Genomic DNA, 24,125 nt, shown 5'->3' with positions numbered 1-24,125 from the left:
AGTTCATTTTCTTTGAAATGTTAGAATAAAAAATGTGTCTTTAACATACAGACGGCTAGTAGGCACATGAAAAGATGCTCAACATCACTAATTATTAGAGAAATGCAAATCAAAACTACAATGAGGTATCATCTCACACCAGTCAGAATGGCCATCATTAAAAAGTCTATAAATAACAAATGCTGGAGAAGGTGTGGAGAAAAGGAAACCCTCTTACACTGTTGGTGCATCCACTATGGAAAACAGAGTGGAGGTTCCTCAGAAAACTAAAAATAGAATTACCATATGATCCAGCAATCCCATTCCTGGGCATATATCCAGACAAAACAATTATTCAAAAAGATACATGCACCCCTATGTTCATAGCAGCACTATTCACAATAGCCAAAACATGGAAAAAACCTAAATGTCCATCGACAGATGAATGGCTAAAGATGTGGTATATATATACAATGGAATACTACTCAGCCATGAAAAGGAATGAAATAATGCCATTTGCAGCAGCATGGATGGACTTAGAGATTATCATATTAAGTGAAGTAAGTCAGACAAAGACAAGTACCATATGATATCACTTATAAGTGGAATCTAAAATATGGCACAAATGAACCTATTTACAAAACAGAAACAGACTCATAGACATAGAGAACAAACTTGTGGTTTCCAAGGGGGAGGATGGTGGGGAAGAGAAGGCCTGGGAGTGTGGAATTAGCAGATGTAAACTATTTTATATACAGGATGAATAAACAACAAGGTCCTACTGTAGAGCACAGGGAACTATATTCAACATCCTGTGATAAACCATGATGGAAAAGAATATTTTTAAAAAAAGAATGTCTATATGTGTATAACTGAGTCACTTTGCTGCACAGCAGAGATTGGCACAACATTGTAAATCAACTATACTTCAATAAAAAATAAAATTTAAAAACTGTGTCTTTAAAAAATAAGTTATCTGGTTAGTACTGAAAAGTGCTCAACACTTCAATTAAAGTTCAGAATACGTCGCCCTTGTTCTACTATGGGATTATGACAAAGGTCCTACCTAAATCATGTATTTCGCTGTCCTTGCTTCTTGTTGCATTTCCTCTGGTAATCTTTTACATCAATTTCTCTCTCCTACACTTCCCAGGACCAAATATCCTCTCATGCCCCCTAGTAATCTTGGAATATTCTCCTCTTCTCTGGCAATGAGTAACACCAAATGGCAATGACACGTGTGTGAACTCTCTGAATACCACTGATATTTTTACAAGAAAGTGATTGTAGCATCCAGCTTGGGTTGTCTCCCCAGGAGACTTGCCTACTTCTTCCTTTCAAACAGTACAGGATTACATGGCTCTTCTATGTGGTGCTTCAGGGAAGTCTGGCTCCATCCCTAGCCTCAATGGGTGACTCATGATTTGATCAAACCAATCATAGCGATTCCATCACCAACTCATCCTGGCCAGTGACTGGCGAGTGACATGTGAAAGGAAATCTTGTCTTGCAGTCAGATGTAGGGGGATATATCTGGGAAATACTTCTTAACAGGAAACATATAAGTACTTTTTTTTCTGCCTCTGAACTTAGGTGTACAAAAAGGTGATGGCAGAGATACTACAGCCATTTTACAACCATGAGGGAAGCTATCATACAGAAAATTAATATTAATAGCCCCAGTTTTCTTCCATTTTATAAAATAGCCTTAGGAAAGTCTCTAAGTTTGGGCTTAAAATGGATAACCCAATGAATAAAAAAAATTTTAAAGGCTTTTAAGGTAGAGAGCTCTGTCTCTCTCATCATAAGTTTTATTATTCATTTTCTCTACCCAAACATCTCCTTTTCCACTTCCCACATGCTACAGGATTTTAGGTCTACTCTCCTGGCTGCTTTATCAATCAGAGCTCTCTCTTCAGTCAGAGACCTACTTGCCTAGACCCTTGATAGTTGCAGCAAACATAGGCTGGCCAATGTGAGTAGTGGTAGTGGCAGGAGCAGCTGCTACAGGTGCTTTCCAGGAAATCTGACAGAGTTGAGGTCGACTATTAGGAAAGTTGAAGGGACGTTAAAGCATGACTCAGCCAAGGTTACATGTAACATCTGAGTTTTCTCTCTGAGGAAATCTTTTGTGCTAATAAAGTGCGCATTTCAGAGGCTAAAATTTCAGTAAAAAATTATCAAGTGCAAACAGAACACAAAAGAGACTATTTGAGGCTTCCTGATTCTTTAAAATTTGTCCTTAGAGGAACAAGTCATTTGGTCAAGAAAGATTTATAATTTAGTAATTCCTTAACCTTAACAGATTTATTTCAATTCAACAAGCCTTCACTGAAAGCCTAGTTTGAGCTCAGCCCTGCGTGAGCCAGTTGGCAAGAGCATACAAGAAAGAATTGTTCTCTGCTTTTAAGAAACTCAAACTTGGTCTTGAACCTAGCTAAGAACTACTAAATTGAGGTACGAATAGGGTTCTTTGTGAGAAAAAAGGGTGGGGTTATCAATGCTGACTGGGGGACCAGGGGATATGTCACAAAGGAGATAACATTTGAACTATATCATAAAGGATGAGTAAGATCAATAGGGAAGAATGGAACCCAGATGGTTTGATGTGAGCAGTGCAAAAAGACATCCCTGGAATGACAATAGAGCTGCAATTAGGTTGTATGGTTCTTATGATTTATCTTTGGAAGTTATATAAACAATGAGACTCATTTCCCCATCTTCCTTTCCCTGACTTGCCAGCTGCTAGGATTTCTCCCATCTTTGACTATTGTTCAGCTCCTCAGTCTGAGAGCTGCAATTTCAGTCTTAATGTCTGCTCTTTGTGTGATAGTTCTTGCATAGAATGCATTCTCAGTCCCTTCCATGGTACTTATTCTTGATGCAGGAAACAGATGGCAGGAGCCAAAGTCATTTCTCTTCATGGACCATTCAAGATGTAAGTGAGGGACGTAGATGCTGTGACATATGACTGTTACAGACTTTTTACACTGTTTTTACTTCAATAATTTGATGGTTTTTAGGAAGTACTTAGACATTTTCCTCATTTAGATTTAAACAAGGAAATAGAAATGACCATCTACTCTGTCTTTTCCTAATGAGCTTTTACAGATTTTTAAATACGATGGTATGATTTTTTTTACTATGGACTTAATGGCTGTACTATATTGTTCTTCGGCATTTGCTCAGTCCCACCCCCTACATATGCTAATCTCTTCAACATATAATATACACATTAGGCACTACATTTTTTTGGCCTAGGAAATATGAAAATGACTATATGGAGAGATAGGTCATTAAACAAATACACCTGAGCAACATTGTGATGGTGAGCATTGGTCTAGATAAGACATAAGTCTGGGTTCAAATTTAGGATCCACTACTTGATAGCAGTGTGGTCTTGGGTTAGTCATTGCAACTCTCTATACCTTAATATTATGTTTAAAACATGGATATCCATACTTAGTTCCTAAAATTACTATACAGATTTCCTAAAATAATATATGTAAAGCACTTAGCACAGTGTGAGGCACAAAATAAATGATTTCTATACTCATTATACACAGGGTACTATGCTCAGAACATGGCCTGGGAAAGTCAAGAAAAGCCTCATCTGCATTGAGACTAGAAGAATAAATAGGGCTGCCTAGAGAACAGAGGCATAAAGGGTCTTCTGGGCAAAAGGAGCAGCATGTGAAAAGGTATGGGGACAAAAAAAAAAATAACTTCAAGTCATCTGAGGAACTGAAAGTATTTTGGTATAACTGAAACCCAGGGTGAATGTGAAAGAACAGGAGTCAGGACAGGAGAGTAGGTAGATGAGGCCAAAGAAATAGGTTGAGGCCAAAACACAAAAGCTTTTGTATGCCATTATGGCATTCGTACTTGAACTTGTGGCTGATCAAGACTAATAGAAGAGTTTCAAGTAGGAGAGTGACATGGTCATATTTTCATTTGGGGTCAAGTTGGTAAATGTGTGTGTGGAGGTAATTACTAGGGAGGATGACACTAGAAACAGAGCAGCCATTAAAATCTGGCTATTGCAATAATCCAGTCAAGAAACTACAAGGGACTAAACTGAAGTAGTCAATGGGGATCTATAAAAGTTGGGAAGGTATCAGCAAGGTGATCAAAGGTAGCATCAGTAGGAGCTTATGACCAGTAGAAAAGACCAGGGGGTTGACAAGAAGAGAGAAACGTCTAGGATATCTGTCATCTTTCTAATTTGGAAAACTAGGTGGATTGAGAAGTCATTAACTTACATTGTAAAAAGAGCTCAGTTTTGAACATGCTGAGCTTGAGGGCTCTGTCAGATATCCAAGTAGAAAGATCAATTTGGCAATTGTATAATTCAGAACAGACAAATAGATTGAAGTTGTGGATTTTGTAGTGGTCAAATCTAAATTAACTATGACTTAATTATAATGGAGATTTGTAATAAAGAGTCTAACTCCATTTTCGATTTTTGACTGCTGATAGCTTTCAAGCTCTGCCACTCTGTCTTCCCCTGTATCTGGGCAAGCTAATAAGGCCTAGATGTTCCCTACTTTGGTGCCAGGGGGAAGTTCAAACTATGGAAACCCCAACCCACACAAGGGAACCCTGACCCCAGCCCCACAACCTAGCCACAATAAAATCCAAAGCCAGCTGCCCCTCCTTGATCTCTCCATCCATTTTTGGACCTGCTTGGGAACTCACCCTTTTCTCTTCAGAAAGTCTCATTATATGAATAATAAATCTCATCCCTACCCTCTTGATGAATATGTGGTATCATCAGTCTCAATATCCAAACCAATTTTGGGAGTGGGGGTCCATTTTGCCTCTCTTGTATGACAACAACAGGGTCATTATGAAAAAGTCCACTGTTGTGAGTCTTATGATAACATGTAGCTTTTGAGTACTTAAGTGATTAAGATGATAGCAATGGAATCACTTAGATATATGTATAATGTATGATATGTATGTATAGAGTCAAAAGGGAAGTGATCAGGGTATGTAGAACCCTGAGAGAAAACCAGCATTTAAACATTAGGTAGAAGAAGAGGAGTGCATGAAGGAACCTGAAAAAGACTTGGTAGAAAACTGAGAGGGAATTCAAGCAAGGAGAGCATTTTAAGAAATAAAAAGAATTCATTAGGATCAAATGTTTAACAGGGTTCAAATTAGATTTGAAAAATGTTATTAGTTTAATAATTAGGAGGTGACTGGTATAAACAAAGCACTGTTTAGATTTATAAAACATCTCCATATGGGAAGAAAAAACTGTCCCTTGAAGTTTTGACCATTATTACCCTTGGTCCACTTTTCTTCAGAGCATTAGGTAACTTTCTCTGAGACAATCACACAAGTTGCTCTGAGTTTAACACCTAGATAAACATGGATTTTTAAAAAATCATAGAATAATTGAACAAGCTCTTTAAATCATATTTCACTTAAAGCTCAAGGATAAAACAGGACAAAAAACACAAAGAATATCTGGCTGAAAATGTATGGTCCATTGGCCAAAAATCACAGAATTCTTTCCTGCCCTAAATTCTAGTCTTACTCCCAGTATTTGACACCAGCTTAGGATCCATCCAGATATCTGCACTTCTAAAATTCTAGAACCAATAAAGCCAGCAGAGCCTTGCACCAGCATTAAGATCTGCTATGTGAGCAGAGTCTTATGGCCTATGTGGGTCCTTAAGCTCCAGTTTGACATTATCTGCCAAACTCAATATCAATGTTTCAGGTTGAAGAAGATTCTGATGTCACATGGGGTTTGGTGTGTTTTCTGACTTTGATTTTTCCACAGTGAATAGAGATTTGTTCTGTCTTCTGTTGATTGAGCATGACCACATCTTACAGTACCTGTTGGCTCATAGATCTGCCTTTAGACCTTACAAGCTAATCTGTTCCTCCTCTAGTTTCACAGCTACAGGATCTGTCTATCTCAGTTACATCCCAAAGCCAGTATGTGGTTTATGGTTTTCATACAAAGTCCTTTTTCATACATTCTTGAAGTACCTAAGGAACAGGCCAAATTAGCAAACACTCTTCACACTATGGATTAATTGTGATGTGGGTCAAAGTACAGGTTCAAAGTTACTGTCTTTCTTATTGCAACATGTAGAGGCTGTTTAGTTTTGTAGATTAAGATCATTGTCTATGGAATCAGACAGACGTTTGTTCAGATCTAAGACTGACCACACACAAGCCATGTGACCCTGAGTGAGATATATAACTTATCTGAGCTCAGTCGCTATATGTATAAAATGGGAATTAAAATACTTATCTCATAGTGTTTTAAGGGTATGGGGGTGTGTGCGTATGTGTGCACACACGTGTGTTATGTGTAGTGTAGTACATGGCACAGAGAAATACTTTAAAAATGACCAATATTATTACAATATGAAAAACTTAGGTAATAGTAGCTAACATTTTTTAGACCCATTTTATATATCAGGAATCTAAGGTTTGGAGAACATCCCAGTGCCATGTAGCTAGGAAATAGTAGAGTTGAGATTCCCAACTGGATCATTTGATTCCAGGGCACTTCTGTGTACTGCTGGCTGCCTGCAACAACTGTTGCCTTCACTGTCTTTGCAGACCTAAACTAAGCTAATAGCATTACAGAAATCATACATTTACTTCTTGTGGACATAACCGACCCATTATGAGTGAGGTATTCTGGTTTATTTACCAGATCCACTCATTCCTTCATCAACATTGAAGTAGTATTTAAAAAATAAGAAAAAAAAAGTTAAATTCCCTGTTTTAATCATCAGGTTGAAAGGAAGGCCCATATAGACTTAAGCCTGGCCTTTTATTTCAGTTGCTTCAAAAGACATCTTGAAAATTTTTGGATTCTTGGATTTTTTTTTTTTTTTTTTTGATATTTACACTTTGAAATCCATCTTCTTAGGATGGTTGTCTATTGTCCCTTTTGGACAGGCAACATTAACATTTCTTTATTTTTAGGTACAGCAACTATTTTCTGAAATATGTGTCTACTGAGAATTATTCCTTTAGTAATGAAAGTAAAAAATATTAAAAATCACCAGTCTGTACAGAATTTTCAGAAATGCAGTGTTTATCAAATAAATATTCATTTCTTTAAAAGACTGTGACTACAATGGTTATATCTTATATCCATATATCATGTTTATCAATTATTATATGAAGGTAATATTTGACTAAAGTTGAAATAACTTAAGCACCAGAAAATTTTAATAAAGACCAAAACTTTTAGAGGAGTTCGAAATTGTTTTACAAGTCATTTCTCTCAATGAAATTGTTACGTTCTAAAGCCTCATGCTTGGGGTTTCTCAGTGACTTTTTTTTTCAGCAATGCATCACGAGGTTTCACATTCTGATTTTCCATTTTATTCCATATTATATAAATGTCATTATTCTGCTTCTTTTTCACTTAGTATGAGAGCATTTATGTCATAAAATTACATGAATGATGCATCTTCTAGACATCAGGAATTATCTTAAGGTTTGGTGATGACCTTGGATTACCTTTTAATTATGTACAAACCAATTAGCAGATGGATTTCTAGGAGCTTTGCCAGTGGAATAATTTAAAATTCTGACCATCAAACAAATGTTCCTGAGAAGCTCCTCTTACTCTTGATATTGGTTACTAAATAAATAAATCTCCAAAGGTGTTGGGCCCCTGTGGAATCATGGATCAATCTTCATCTGTGGAGAGGCTTGAATAGTATTCACATCTGTGTAAATCAGGGCAATTTTGGTTGCAAATAACAGAATACCCAAACCAAACTAGTTTAGGCAAATAAAGAATTAAAGGAATTTATTGATTTACATAAACAAAATCCCGAGGCAGCCTGATCCAGAGGCAGGGCTGGCTACCAGCACTGTTGGAGTCAATGCTCAAATGTATCATCAGACTTTGTTTCTCTAGAAACGGACCCGCACTTATATGGGCAATTAATCTACAACAAGGGAGGCAAGAATATACAATGAGGAAGAGACAGCCTCTTCAATAAACGGTGTTGGTAAAACTGGACAGCTACATGCAAAAGAACCAAACTGGACTACTTTCTCACATCATATACAAAAATAAACTCAGAATGGATTAAAGACTTAAATGTAAGAAATAAAACCATAAAAATTCCAGAAGAAAACATAGGCAGTACACTCTTTGACGCGGTCTTAGCAATATTTTTTTTTGGATATGTCTCTTCAGGCAAGGAAAACAAAAGCAAAAATAAACAAATTGGAATACATCTAACTAAAAAGCTTTTGTACAGCAAAGGAAACTATCAACAAAAAGGCCACCTACTGAATGGGAGAGGATATTTGCAAACAATATATCTGACAAGGAGTCAATATCCAAAATAAACAAAGAACTCATACAATTCAACATCAAGAAAACCCAAATAACCTGATTGAAAAATGGGCAGAGGACCTGAATAGACATTTTCTCAAAGAATACATACAGATGGTCAACAGGCATATGCAAAGATGATTAACATCACCAACCATCAGGGAAATGCAAATCAAAACCACAATGAGATATCACCTCATACCTGTCAGAATAGCTATTATCAAGAAGACAACAAATAACAAGTGCTGGCAAGGATGTGGAGAAAAGTGAACTCATGTGCACTGTTGGTGGGAATGTAATTTGGTGCAGACACTATGGAAAATAGTATGGAAGTTCCTCAAAAAAATAAAAATAGAACTACCATATGATCCAGCAGTTCCACTTCTGGGTATTTATCTGAAGAAAACCAGAACACTAATTTGAAAAGATATATGAACCCCTATGTTCACTGCAGCATTATTTATAATAGCCATGATATGAAAGCAACCTAAGTATCCACCAATAGATGAACACATATATACACAATGGAATATTACACAGCCATAATAAACAATGAAATCTCACTATCTGCAACAACATGGATAGACCTAGAGGGTATTATGCTAAGTGAAATAACTCTGACAAAGAAAGACAAATGCTGTATGATTTTACTCATATGTGGAATCTAAAAAACAAAACAAATGTACAAGCGTAACTAAACACAAAGTCCTAGATATAGAGAAAAAACAGGTTGTTGCCAGAGAGGGGAGAGTGGGGGAGTAGAGAAATAGGTGAGGGAGATTAAGAGTACAAACTCAAAACAAATGAGTCACAGGTATGAAATGTACAGTGTGGGGAATATAGTCAATAATTATGTAATATCTTTGGTAACAGATGGTAAATAGACTTATCATGATGATCATTTTGAACTGTACAGAAATATCAAATTATTATGTTGCATACAAGGAACTAACATAGGACTGTAGGTCAATTATGCTTTAAAAACAAACAAGCTCATAAAAAAAGAGATCAGATTAGTTGTTACCAGAGGCAGAGGTGAGAGGGAATTGGATGAAGGTGGTCAAAAGGTACAAATTTCCTGTTTTAAGATAAGTACTAGGGATGGAATGTCCAACATGATAATTATAGTTAACACTGCTGCATGTTATACGTGAAAGCTGTTAAGAGAGTAAATCCTGAGAGTTCTTATCGCAAGGGAAAACATTTTTTTCTATTTCTTTAATTTTGTACCCATATGAGATAATGGATGTTCACTAAACTTACTGTGGTCATTTCATGATGTAAGTCAAATCATCATGCTATATGCCTTAAATATATACAGTGCTGTATGTCAGTCATATCTCAATAAAACTGGAAGAAAAAAAAAACACTTATTTTCTCTCCATCTCACTATCTCTGACCCCCTATTTTATTTTCTTCAGTCTCAGGCTCCATGTTGTAATGGTATGAGAGCAGTAATACAGCCATTACAGTTTCTTATGTTCAAGTAAAGCAGGAAAGAATGTCTTTTCCTCAGAAGCCCTGGGAAAGCCTCAGTGTTCACAGACTCTTGTAGGATCATGGGACCATCACTGAACCAACCATTGCATCCTGGGAAATACAACATGCTGATTGGCTTTGTCTTAGTCAGCTTGGGCTGCTATAGTGAAATGCCACAGACTCGGTGGCTTATAAACAAAAGACATTTATTTCTCACAGTGCTGGAGGCTAAGAAGTCCGAGATCAAGGTACCAGCATGGTCGAGTTCTGGCGGGGGAGGGGGGGCAGGGGGGTAGCTCTTCCTGGTTCATAGCCAGTGCCTTCTCAGTGTCCTCACATGGTGGAAAGGGCAAGGGATGTCTATGGGGTCTCTCTTGAAGAACATTAATCCCACCCATGAGGCCTCCACCTTTGTGACCTAAGGACCTTCCAAAGGCCTCACCTCCTAATACCATCACACTGGGCATTAGCATTTTAACACATGAATTTTGAGGGAACACAAACATTCAGACCCTAGAGGCTTAATCTCAGCCATATTTTCCACCCTGGTGTCCCACTCAAATTCACGGCCTGTAAAAAGGAGACAAGTGAATCCCCAGATGCCTGTGCAGATAGGATGAATAGATACCCAGCCACCAAAAAGTAACATCTGTACCCTCACTTCTTTATGCTTTCTCTTGAGTATCTCCAATGCACACCTCCCCCTATATGGAGGTCATAAGGTAAAGAATATTATTTCTATATTTAATTTCTGCTAACAGGTACTCTTTACGGAGGAAAAAATGTTCAAGTAGCAGCACCCAAAATATATATTGTAGGAGCTGGCTAATAAGACTCTTCTGTATTCTTCTGCCACCTGTCATTTGGGATCTCTCACCATTCATTATCTGGTAGCAGGCCTGTAGTGTACAGATGGAAAAGTCACCCCAGAGGGAAGAGAGCTGTTACACTCTACCCCCCTTATGGTTCCACTTCTGTGCAATGCTAATTTAATCGGGCACATGATTCACTCACTCACCTTAAGCTGAAGCCAGACCTCATTCTATTTTTAATGTTTTAATTTTATTATTCACCCACAAATGTATCCATCCCAGCTTAGGTATATTTTTGAATAGCCAGAAATATAAGCTAAAGGAAAAGGTCTTCTCACTCCTATTCCAGTCCTCCCCAGATCATTCCAAATACTTTGTTCTAAGCTAAATATAGGATCAAACACTTTGAAAGCATTAGAAGTTACCTTGAAGCCAGTACTGGAGTGAGTAAATAGCATAATGATTGGAAATCCAAGCCAACATCCAAAATGGCCCTTTCTAGCAAACCCTCTGGAAACAAAGGCCAAACCAGTGGGGAAACCTGAGCCAATTCACACGGGGCCAAGTTGGCCTGTTTGGGTTATCATGCAGAAACTGAAAGCCTTTGGTCCCATTATCAGATTCATTATGATCAATCTCAGAGTTTGCAAAGGGTAATGTAGGTAGAGAAGTGGGAGCAAGAGAAAGGAAGGTGGTAAAATCCCAAGGAAGCCGTAATCACTACCTTTGGATAATAGAAATTCCAAAGCAAAAACCTAGGAGGAAACCTTTGAAAAATAAGAGCACTGACTTGCAGGTGTATTTGACTAAGGTTTCACACAGCTAATTAAAATTCCTTTAGCCACAATAGTGACTGTGAGTGGGTAGGGGTTATAACGTACTGCTGCTAATTAACCATTAGAACTTGGTCAACAGCTCATGAGTCACCCCATCTCATTTAATAATACCAAATTATATTTGATTCAGTTACAAAGAAATGCTTAGCTGCACCAGTGAAATCCACACTATATAGATAAATGCTTCAATTGGATTTTTAACTTGAAGATAGAGATATGGAAAAAAAAACCTGATAATATTATTTGCTGTCACATATATGCATGGTAAAGCGTGTTCTGATTATCTTTCCAATATTCTGATTTATGGGAGGAAGAGAAGAAGGGAGGTGGTGAAATATGCAAGATAATAGTCATGTCTAGCAGCAAAATTTATGAGACACTGCCATGTAAACAACATTCTGAAAATGTCACTTTTGAAGGATAGTCTCCTGAATGATAAATAGTTCTATGCCAAATCAATGATTACTTGAAGCCCTAAAAATTATTTTAGACATATTCTGAAGTTCTATTAAAGCCTGTGAAATATCCAATAATGAAAATTGTATTTTAATGTCTTTTAGTGTGTGCATTATAAATTAGCTAATTGAGAAAGTTATTTCAGGAAGAAAAATAGAACACTGTGGATTTTTAAGTAACTAATAATTTTTAAATGTCTCATTGTAAATTTTCACATCTGATAACAGCAGTTTTCAAGTCTTGCTATCAATCAACAATGAAGATATTAAATTGTCCTTTCTGTGAAGTTTTTCATAGTCATGGAAAATATGAGTGAAAAGTTTTAGCACCTAAAGCTGCTCTCTCTGTATCTTCAACTTAATGAGAAACATTATCATATAACATTTTTTTCTCATTCAATTACACCAACAGTTATTGAATGCCTACTATTTGGAAAGCAAATTAGTAGCGGCTATGGGAGATAAAAGAGCATTCTGGATGCTTAGAAATTAGTGTGAAAAAATAGACAATTGCATAAATAACACTTAAAACAAGGCAATGCTATTATATACCATTATTTTAAAATTAAAGCAAAGCAAATGATATTTTTATATTTGAAGTAAAAATAATTTCAAATATTTATTTTTCAAGTTGGCCACTAATACTGTCAGACATCCCTCTAGATGACGGATAATACTGATGGCCAGCTAGAAAAATACTCTGAAGCCCTTAAATGAAAAGTAGTATAGTATGCTGCAATGGTTCTCAAACATGAGTATGAGTCAGTCAAAGAGGGCTTGTTAAAACACATTACTGGGCCCCACCTCAGAGTTTCTGATCTGGTAAGGTCTGGGGTGAGGTCAATTAACGTGCATTTCTAACAAGTTCTCAGGTGATGCTGATGCTGCTGGCCTGGGAGCCACACATTAAGAAGCACTGGAGAGCTCTAGTGCCAGATCACCCAAGTCTGAATCTTGGCTCGCTATTTATACCTGCATGATCTTTGGAGCATGCCATCCTCACCTCATCCAAAAATTGTGCATAATGAGAGCACTATGGCAGAAACTGCTAACCAATGACCAAACCTTTGTTTTCATCTCCCTGAGCCTACAGCTAGGCAACTGTTGGTGTTAGATATGGACCTGTGACTGAGATCTAGAAAAGGAAGATGAGCAGAATTGATGTCCATCACTTCTAGGCCTGACTCCTAACAACTCCCACACACATCCTTCATGCCTTTTCACTTCTGGCTTGCAGCAAATGAGCATGGGAAACTTGGAAGCATTAAGTTGAACACACCAGAGCCACAAGATGGAAAGAGACTAGACCCATAAAATAAGACTTAGAAGAGAGCTGCTTGCCAAACAGCAACACCCATTTGGGCTTTACATGACAGAGAAGTTGACTTATTATTCTTGGTATTCCTGACAGCTAGCATGCCATCTGAGACACAGTTGCTCAATAAATAATTGCTTAACTGACAGAGAAAAACTTAAGGAATGGATCAGTCTAAAAGCAGACCTGATTGGAGATAAGCTCCACAACAGTGGAGACACTTAAACAAAACTAGAGGGATACCAATGAAGGGTTCTATAGAAGGTGATCCTTGGGTGGGGGTAGAGGGACTAGGATGAAGGCAGTCAAAATGTACAAACTTCAAGTTATAAGATAAATAAGTATCCGGGATGAAATGTACAACATGTTAAATATAATTAACACTGCTGTATGTTATATATGAAAGTTAAGAGAGTAAATACTGAGAGAGTTCTCATAAGAAAAACATTTTTTCTATTTCTTTAATGTAACTATGAGGTGATGGATGTTCACTAAACCTATTGCGTTAATAATTTCACGATGTATGTAAGTCAAATCATTATGCTGTACACCTTAAACTTATACAGTGATGTATGACAATTATATCTAATAAAACTGGAAGAAAATAAAAGAAGATATTCCTCAATAGGTAGAAGGTTAGGTAAGATCATCTCCGGAGACTCTTCCAAATATAATATTCTATGATATTATGCCCTAAGTTTAAATGACTAGGATGCAACTTTTGAGAGCTGCATCTTTCTCCCCAGCTCCACTTTGTCCCACTCCTTTTTCCCCTTCTTTTCCAAATGTTTTATCTTTCCTTGGTAATTATTCAATCAGCATTCACTGGGCACATAAAATATACCCAGTCCTGTCCACAAGATACTTGGCATCTAGTTGGGGAAAGTGCTTGTGAAACAACAACACATTTGAAACAACTGGTAAGCCAGTATCAAAGAGATCATTAACTGCTACAATAAAATGTGAGCAAGTTGCTTCAAATGTATTACTGTGCATGATAAACTGTATCAGCCCACTGGACAGGCAATCGAAAAGCTCAAATTCAACTTTCTTTTCTGTAGATAAGCTGTGCATATGTGGGTAAATCATTTAACCTCCCTTCTCCCATCTATAAAATAAAAATAACAATTCTGTCCAATTTACTAAGGAGCAAAACAGGAAAAAAGAAATGGATCCATGCGTTAGAGAGCACGATCCTTTGGAATAGAGTGTTCTATTTTGGAACCTATTGTTTCAATGCAGCTTTACTTGCATTGCCTGTTATTCTTTCTACATGTAATCTGAATTTCTGTTGTTAGTAATGGTTCATCTAAGAGTCCTTCATTCCACTTGCCTGCACTACCCAAAAAACTGCCTATTTGTGATCATGTTAGAAAAGCACAATAGGTCTCTAGTCCTCCACAGCAAGGAATGTAATCGATGTTCTTCATTTTGGACTTATGCCTCCTTCAGTAGCCAGTTGTCACCACTGCTGTCAACCTGCCACCTGCTTGAGTTCAGGGTGGAGGCAGGAAATTCAAATGTTTCAGCAGGACTTGTTAGGCCAGCTGCTGATGACCAACTTGGAGATTATATTTCACGAACGTTATTTCATGTTCTGGTAGATATTCTTCAGATATGAAAGATATCCTTTCATATCTAAAAAGATGGCAAAGAAAAGTTACAAAGAGGAACATTTAATGTTTTTCTAAATGAACATGATGTAATAATAATTGATGTAAAATTGGGCAAGTTCACCCTGACTAGCTAAGCTTCTTCCCTGCCAGCTGTAAAGGCTGCCTCCAGCTGCATTCTTTTCATGGGGAAACAGTTCAAGTTTCTTACATTTTTATCAGAGTCATTTTAAAACCATTTCCAAAATGTTTTCCTCTGGTTCTGTTTTAAAGATTTTTGCATCTGTAATATATTTCTTAGATATTTCCCCCCAATTAAACCATTTAAAAAAGAAATGAATGAAAAGTTCTATTTCAGCTTTTCCAAAAGTTTGACTCCATTTCAGATGGCCCTTTGGATCTCTGTGAGCTGTATTCATGAAAGGTCTTTTGTCTGATAATTCTTCTGTATTCTAAGCTGGTTACAATGTTATTAAGAACAGAGAACAGAGACTCGGGAAAGAAAATTAAGTATCTCACTGTACTGTGTTTTTAATTTAGCTATAGAGGAAGGATTTTTCCACAACTGCTGTAAATCAGTGCTTCCTAGACTCTAACGTGCATAGGATTCACCTCAGGATCTTGTTAAAATGCAGGTTATGATTCAGGAGTTCTGGGGTAGGGCCTGAGAGTCTGCATTTCTAACAAGTTCTCAGATGATGCTGATGCTGCTGGTCCAAAACTGAAGTTTAAGTCAACTTTCAGCATCCGCCGGTGTCAACAGATCTTGGGGAAAGAACCAGTTGAACTAGTTTTTCACAACTCTTTACAAAGGTAAGGAGATTTACTTTAAAATGACTTTTTAAATTCAATAAAAATAAAGTGGGGTAAACACCAAGTAGAAAGATGTCCTGGTAAGAATGGGTCAAAGATACATGAGATTCAATTAAAGAAAGAAATCAAATCTATTCTTTATGGCATTCAGAAGTGGAGTTATTAAAGATTGTTTTGTAAAGACCTATTCTGTCTTGGTTGGTACAACCTCTGGGTGAAATCTTCTCCCTAGGATACTAAGAAATATCCTCCACTCTAGATGTCTTGCTGCCTATTGAACTTAGTTGCTTGCTTAAGAGTGTAAACATAAACAGACAACGGTGTCCTTAATCTCTTTAATCCAAGAAGCTGTCTGACTTCTGTCTCCCAATTTAGGAATCTCTTTCAGCAAAATTCTCAGACTGCTAAAGATGAGAGTACTTAGTCTTTCCAAGTTGTTATATCCACACGGAAAGAAGGGATATACTTTTCTCCAGTCTCTGCTACTCGTGTCTTTAGATGCCCATTTTCACAGTTATTCAGTGCATTAATAACCATTAGTCACTCTACGACAGATTTAAACTTATTAATTATGGAGTGCATTCCACAAACAATGGAAGAACTTCATGAAGTCTATTAACCCCAAAGAGAAGAACAGCCACCTTAAAAAGGTAACCAAAAAGACAGAAGGAATGTAACAAAAAATTGATAAAAACTGAAGTTGATGGTTGTGTTGCCAGAGCTGCTCCAGGTCTTTGCTCAAAACCCATCAACCCCTCCCCCCCTACCACCTTTAGCAGGAGTGTTTTGCTGAAAATCTGCCAACCCCCGCAACCTTTTACAGGAGTTAACATAGATCTTTAAGTTAAAGTGTCCAGAAATAAGACAGTAAGCTACAAACAAACAAAAAAAACCAGATGGAACCAGCTGGGGCTAAGATGGCGATGACTCTGACCTCCAACAGATGCTGTCTCATTATTTGCTGATTTTACTATATTAGCATATTAAACGACATACCTACCAGCAGCCATGACCAGATATTAAGGACCCAAAAAGGATAAAAAGGGAGTGGCATCCCACTCCCTCGGAAAAAGCCCTGCCCCTTCCGCAGTAGAATAATGCACATGCCTCCCCATCCTCAGACTCACTCCTCCTCCCTTTATCTTTACTCTTTAAAATTAAATCCTTCTCGCCAGATAGGCAAGAAGATGATCCCTGAACTTAGTTCCCCTCCTCCATTCTTTGGCCGCTGAATAAAGTGCTGTGCCAATCTCACCTTTTGTATAATTATTTGCCTACTAGAATTCAAACGGAGGCAGAGAGGCTTGGCCAGGCTAGGACCCAAGCAGGGTCCATACAACTTAATTCGGTAACAGTTGTTTTTCTCATTTACCCTTACCTGTTGAGACTGCTCATGCCCATCTCTTATCTACCAAATGGCAGGTAGAAAAGGACAATTGGAAGAATCAAATGCTTCTTCCTCCTGCTACTCTTATTATTTCAGAGTTTGTTTGGCATAATTATTCAGTCAGGTTCTATGTTATTACTAATTTTACAGACCCAATGGCTAGTGTGCGGCTGTGACATGTAATGGATGCTCAGTAAATATTTGCTAAATGAATGAATGAGTATATTACCCATATGGTAATTCATTATTTAAACCTTCTTGCAACTTTTCCTGACTCACTAAGAGAATGGAAAAAATACACATTGACATTTAAACACATATGTACACTGTAAAACTGGAATGAGTAATCTGTTTTTTATTCAGAGTAAGGGATAAAAATGCATTTCTTTTTATTAATTTTCTGAATATCAAGACCAGTGAAATAACTTTTCATACTTAGCAGATTCTCTTAAATATTGGGTTGGCCCAAAAGTTCGTTTGGGTTTTTCTGTAACATGGAAACAAACTTTTTGGCCAACCCAATATTTGCCCCAGGAAGTGGTTTATGAATCAGAAAGGGTTTCTTAATTTAAAAGTAAAAATCAATTCTCACTTATCTGACTTTGGAGCCCTTGGTACTTTGAAATCACTACTATTTTTGGTAGACACTATGATGTACCACCCTGATTTCCCTTCAGTGAAGGGTTTGTTGCCTCAGCTGCTGGCAGTGTTGTTAGCAGGCAGCCTTCAGCTGTCAGCCCCTTCACGGTTGTCTCAGCTGCAAAGAGCCATCTGGATCCGTATCATTCCCCTTATCTGATGACCCACATCCAATAAACAATCAATGCAAGGGTAAAAAGATGTGGCCATCTTGACCCAACTTGGAACAACTCTGAAGAGCTATTCTAGTTTCAGAGCTCTCTGTAAGGTAGGCCATGGCTATTATCAGGTCTACCTTGTACCTCAATTTCTCCCTCTTTCCAAGTCCTGTGTCCTTCCCCTGTGCCCCAAGGGCACTCCCTAATAAATATTTTGCACATCGAACTTCATCTCAATGTCTGCTTCTTGGGGAGCTCAACCTATGATAACTATTTCCATGCTCTCCTTATACAAAATACTGAAAATGTTTGTAAGTATCCACTGAAGACAAACTGCTGCATTTTGTGGAGTCTACTCTCTAAGAGGACACTTGTTCTGGGTCAGAGCCGCTTGAAAAAAATCCACCTTGCCAAGGTTACTGTTCCCTAGTACATTTTGACTTCATCATTATGTTGATGACACAGGGGAGTGGACCAGGAGTCATGTTGACATGGTGATTCCCTTGTAATAGAGCTTCATTTGAGGTTCTTTCCTTGTACTACAGGGTTAGAGTTGGTACTGGTTTCTAAGTTGACCTTCCTCCAATCATCCCATGTTGACATGAACTAAGCTCTGCAATTTATTTTCTTCCCTGAAGAAACTAAGTAGCACCCAGAAACATGTGACTTTGGAAGACTAACCTTAGAAGTTTTCTCTGGATTGTTAATTCACCCCATCAGCAGTCCTTCTGGGACTCTAGTCTGCTTGCTTTGTAGTCTTCCCTCCCAAATTTATTTATGCATCTGTTTATATGATGTACTGATCATTTCAGGCAGAGAGGAGTAGGGAGAGATCTCCATGGTGAGAGTTCTTTTGGTTATCTCCATGGTGATCTCTGCATAGCTAATAAATCTACAACTTAATTTTATTTCTTATCTTGAAATTACCAATGGCTTCAGCTTTGGAATATGTGTGGGTGAAGCCATCAGGGCTCACAGTGCAACTTGAAAAGCAAGTAGTGCCAAGCTTCATTAGAGACTCAGTCTTTCTTTTCCATTTCTTTTTTCCCCTTCTTTAGGAGCTGAAGGTCCTCATGTTTTGTACTTTGTTTCCTCCCTACTCCTTCATTGTACAAGAGACGAAGGTGTAAATAAATGATAAAGCAGTGTATTACCTTAATCTATGGGATTGCTTTTTAAATGGAAACAGGGAATGAATCTCCAAGGAATTTCAGGAATTGAGAAAATATGTGAATGGGAAAGAGCAAGAAGAGGCTGGGGAACAAAACCTATCCATTGATTACTCTGTAATCCATGTTCCCCATCTGGAAAAGTACATAGTAATATTATCTACCTCTGAGAGTTGTTGAGTGGATTAAATAAGATAAGACATGTAAAGTGCTTAGAACAGTATTTGGCTTGTTCAGTTACTGCTATTTTTATATAAATAATTTATTTTTATTCATAAAGACAAATTAGGAAAAGTTCTCTTCTTCACCTTTAACCTGAAGTATTAAATTACCAAAAGCCTGATCTTTCCCTTTATGGGGAAGCTGTGAAGACTTGCTATTCAAACAGTGGTCCAAGGACCAGAAGCATCAGCCACAGGAGGGAGCTTGTTAGAAGTTCAGAATTTCAAGCCCCACTCCAGATGTACTAAGCAAAATCTGCATTTTAACAAGATTCTCTGGTGATTCTTACACACATTAAAGTTTGAGGAGCCTTGAAGTAGGTATTGATGTCCCAAACTGGGGCTTTGGAATCAGAGAGACCCAAGCTTCAATTTACTAGCTGTGGGACCTTGGGCAAGTTACTTAATATCTCTTAGTCTTAGGTCCCTCATGTGTAAAATGTGGGATAATCACATCAATTTAGTAGGGTTGTCGTGAGGATTAAATGTGAAACTGTGTAAAGTACTTATTGATGTGAGTGCTGGGCAACTACTAAGTGCTTTATGAATTGTGGCTATAACTACTCTCAAAACAATCTCCAAGCTTTTGAAATATGTCGTTTCAAGCTCCCAAGGGCAAGGAACTTGACTTCATTCAGTGCAGGATTGTTCATGCATTCACATGATTTTAAAGATATACAAGGAATGTTAGGGAGCATCTTAGATAAAGCAAAAGAAAAAATGGTTAGGTCTGTTTTGTATTGGAAAGCTTGGTTGGTGGGGAAACGATTTTCCTTTGTGGCTCTCTGAGTCTTCCACTGCCCTGCTAGGTAAGATACATTCAGGTTAGACACAGAGGTGATCAGCTGGCCATGACAGGTAGAGGAGTACCAGCAGGTATAGCCAAGTGTTTAAATCTTTTAGACATGATTCTCCCTGCCAGTGAAGGCGACCAGCCTGCTCAGGTCTATGAACCTAAAATGTAACACTCCCAGAAACTCTTTGAAGACTGGAAACAGAAGTTGTTGAACTCAGATTGGCAAGCATAGGTTCTGCATTCTCAAACATATTTCACTTTCATCTCATGGTTAAGAGCAGGGGCTCAGGCATCAAATCACTAGGTACAAATTTCACCATTTGTAAAACAGGGACTGTTATAGCTCCTGTCTCTGAAGATGTTTAGGAGAATTCAATGAGATAAACTATGCACAGCTGTTAGCATAGTACCTGGCTTAGAGTAAGCTCTCAATAAATGTAAGCTGCTGTTGTTGTAATTATCATACTTGCTGTTTTTGTTTTCCCTAGAATCCTACATTTGGTATGTCTGAGTCCAGCCTATTTTCTTGAACTCAACACTAATTTGGGGGCTACATACAGCCTCTAACTAGATCTATCATAACAGTTTGGTTAGAAGAATTAGAGTTAAAATCATGACACCAATGGAAAGGTGAGACTACTTTGTAGGAGATTTCCACATAATGCTCAGTCATCTAGGAAGTGCCCTTGGGAGAACAAATTTCATTGTTGTTAAAATGCTAGTGCAGCCAGGCTTTAAGAGACTGTCAGCCATTTTCAGGCTATTAATGAGCTCCCCAAGGAGAAGCAGAAGCTACCACCCCAGCAAGCCTTTCCCCACCTGAATTGTTTATCATTCAGTTACCAGTGTTCTGGAGACTAACATACTGGTACTTTTTGCTACAGAATACTGAAACGACAAACTTTGACAAATTCATAATCAACAAGTGATAGCAATGCAGACCCATTTGGAAATGGAAGGGAGTGGATGACGTGAAAACTTGCACTATTTTCCATGGGACTTCCAGAAAAAGAATACAGTAAAGATTTGGGATACTTCAGTTACTTGAACTAGTCATTCTATAACTGGGGCAAATGATAAAGTTTTGAATGTGCTTCCACAGCCTGAGAAATATTACTTTGAGTGTAATCAGTACTACATATCAAAGGAAGCTCCTCACAGGATCTTCCCTGTTAAAGAAAGAAAGCTCCCCTGTTTGCCACATTGTAATTCATTAACATCCCATTGTCTCTCCGCAGAACCTCTCCCTATTCTACTCAAAGAGAACCAACCTGCTCTCTGGGGTAGGACTGAGTCACAAAGAGAAGAAAAAAGTGTGAGTTGGGGGAGAAGGCAAAACATGGAGCAGAATTCTGACAAGCTTGTTCAGTCTGGCAGAACTGGTTCTAATGAATTTTACAAGATTTTAAAAGTATTCTTAAGTTTAATTTAAATAACATTTTTGGTGACAAAAATATGTTCCTTGCTGAAAACAGAAGAGTATTAAGAAAAAAAAATAAAATCACTCATAATTAAATCACCAGAAGTTAACATTTTGATATATTCAATTCTGGGCAATTTTCTCTGTTTATATTAGTTCTAATTAACATAACTGGGATTATTTGGAAATCAAATTATTAATGGCTATGTAATAATCCATTATGTGTCACAATTTCAACATCCTTGGGCATTCAAGATATTTCCCAAATTTTTGCTATTATAAATAATATTGTGACAAATATTTTTTTAATTGAAGTATAGTTGATTTACAATATTGTATTAGTTTCAGATGTAATTTGGTAATTTGGTTATACAAATATATGTATATACCTATATTTGTGTAAGCTAATATATTTTTGTATTTTTTTCAATTTTTTTTCCATTATAGCTTATTGAAGATATTTAATATAGTTCCTGATGCTATACAACAAATTTTTGTTGGTTATCTATTTTATATACGGTAGTATGCATCTGTTAATCACATACTCTCAATTTATCCCTCCCACCCTTCCCCTTTGGTAACCATAAGTTTGTTTTCTAACTCTGTGAGTCTGTTTCTGTTTTGCAAATAAATTCATTTGTACTATTTCTAGATTCCACATATAAGTTATATCATATTTGTCTTTCCCTGTCTGACTGACTTCACTCTGTATGATAATCTCTAGGTCCATCTATGTTGCTACAAATAGCATTATTTCATTCTTTTTTATGGCTGAGTAGTATTCCATTGTATATATACACCACATCTTCTTTATTCATTCATCTGCTCATGGATACTTAGGATGCTTCCATATCTTGGCTATTGTAAATAATGCTGTGAACATTGGGGTGTGTATATCTTTTCAAGTTAGAGCTTTTGTCTTTTCCAGATATATGCCCAGGAGTGAGACTGCTGGATCACATGGTAACTCTATTTTTAGTTTTTTAAGGAACTGCCATGCTGTTTTCCATAGTGGCTGCGCCAATTTACATTCCCACCAACAGTGTAAGAGGGTTCCCTTTTCTCCATGTCCTCTCCAGCATTTATTTGTAGACTTTTTGATGATGGCCATTCTGAACAGTGTGAGGTGATACTTCATTGTACTTTTGATTTGTATTTCTCTAATAATTGGAAAAGTTCAGCATCTTCTCATGTACCCTTTGCCATCTGTATGTGTTCTTTAAAGAAATGTCTATTTAGGTCTTCTGTCCATTTTTTGATTAGGTTGGTTTTCTGTTTGCTTGTTTTGTTTTTGTTTGTTTTTATTTTGTTTTGTTTTGTTATTGAGTTGTATGAGCTGTTTGTTTATTTTGGAAATTAAGCCCTTGTCACATCATTTGCAAATATTTTCTCCCCGTCCATAGGTTGTCTTTTCATTTTGTTTATGGTTTACTCTGCTGTGCAAAAACTTGTAAGTTTAACTAGGTCCCATTTGTTTATTTTGCTTTTATTTCTATTGCCTTGGGAGACTGACCTAAGTAAATATTGCTACAATTTATGTCAGAGAATGTTTTGCCTATGTTCTCTTCTAGGAGTTTTATGGTGTCATGTCATATTTAAATCTTTAAGCCATTTTGAGTTTATTTTTGTGTATGGTGTGAGGGAGTATTCTAACTTCATTGATTGACATGCAGCTGTCCAGCCTTCCCATCACCACATGCAGTTGAAGAGACTATCTTTCCTCCATTGTACATTCTTGCCTCCTTTCTTGAAGGACAACTCTTGACAAACCTTCTTTTGTAAAACTTCGCCTGGCTATCCAACTGTTTTCTTAGGATAGGTTCTTAGAAGTTAAATGCCTCAGTGAAAGAGTAGGAACATATTTAAGATTCTCAGTACATTTGCCAAATTGTTTCACAGAAGGATTGACCCAATGTATCTTCCCATGAGCAATGTATAAACATGCCCTTCCAAGAGCACTAGTGACTACTTGGAGTGTTATTTTGGATCATTCTTCTCTAATTTCATGATCAAAATCATTATCTCATTACCTTACCATTTTTTTTTAATGCAGTTTGTCATTGCACACATAAATATATTGAACATTTGTGGGTTCTTTTTATTTTGTGATTTATTCATGACCATATGTTCTACTGGGCAGTTTTTTTCTCACAGTTTTATTAGCATCTTTATATATTAAAACATATTAGTTCTTTATTATATTTCTACACATTTTACCATTAATTTTAATTTATGGTGGATTTTCACTGTTGTACAGAAATTTGGAATTTTCATGCAGTCAAATCTGTTTACCTTTTCCTTTATGATTTTTTTCACATTGCTTTTTTTAAATTTTTTATAAATTTATTTATTTATTTTGGCTATGATGGGTCTTCATTGCTATGCACGGACTTTCTCTAGTTGTGGTGAGTGGGGGCTACTTTTCATTGTGGTACACGGGCTTCTCATTGCTGTGGCTTCTCTTGCAGCAGAGCACAGGCTCTAGGCACACAGGCTTCAGTAGTTGCAACACATGAGCTCAGTAGTTGTGGCTTGTGGGATCTAGAGTGCAGTCTCAGCAGTTGTGGTGCATGGGCTTAGTTGCTCTGTGGCATGTGAGATCTTCCTGGACCAGGGCTTGAACCTGTGTCCCCTGCATTGGCAGGTGGATTCTTAACCACTGTGCCACCTGGGAAGTCCCTCACATTGCTTTTATTCT

This window comes from Hippopotamus amphibius, chromosome X, assembly GCF_030028045.1.
Source record: "Hippopotamus amphibius kiboko isolate mHipAmp2 chromosome X, mHipAmp2.hap2, whole genome shotgun sequence".
In the NCBI taxonomy this organism is placed as follows: Eukaryota; Metazoa; Chordata; class Mammalia; order Artiodactyla; family Hippopotamidae; genus Hippopotamus; species Hippopotamus amphibius.
Note: the sequence above shows the minus strand (reverse complement) of the source record.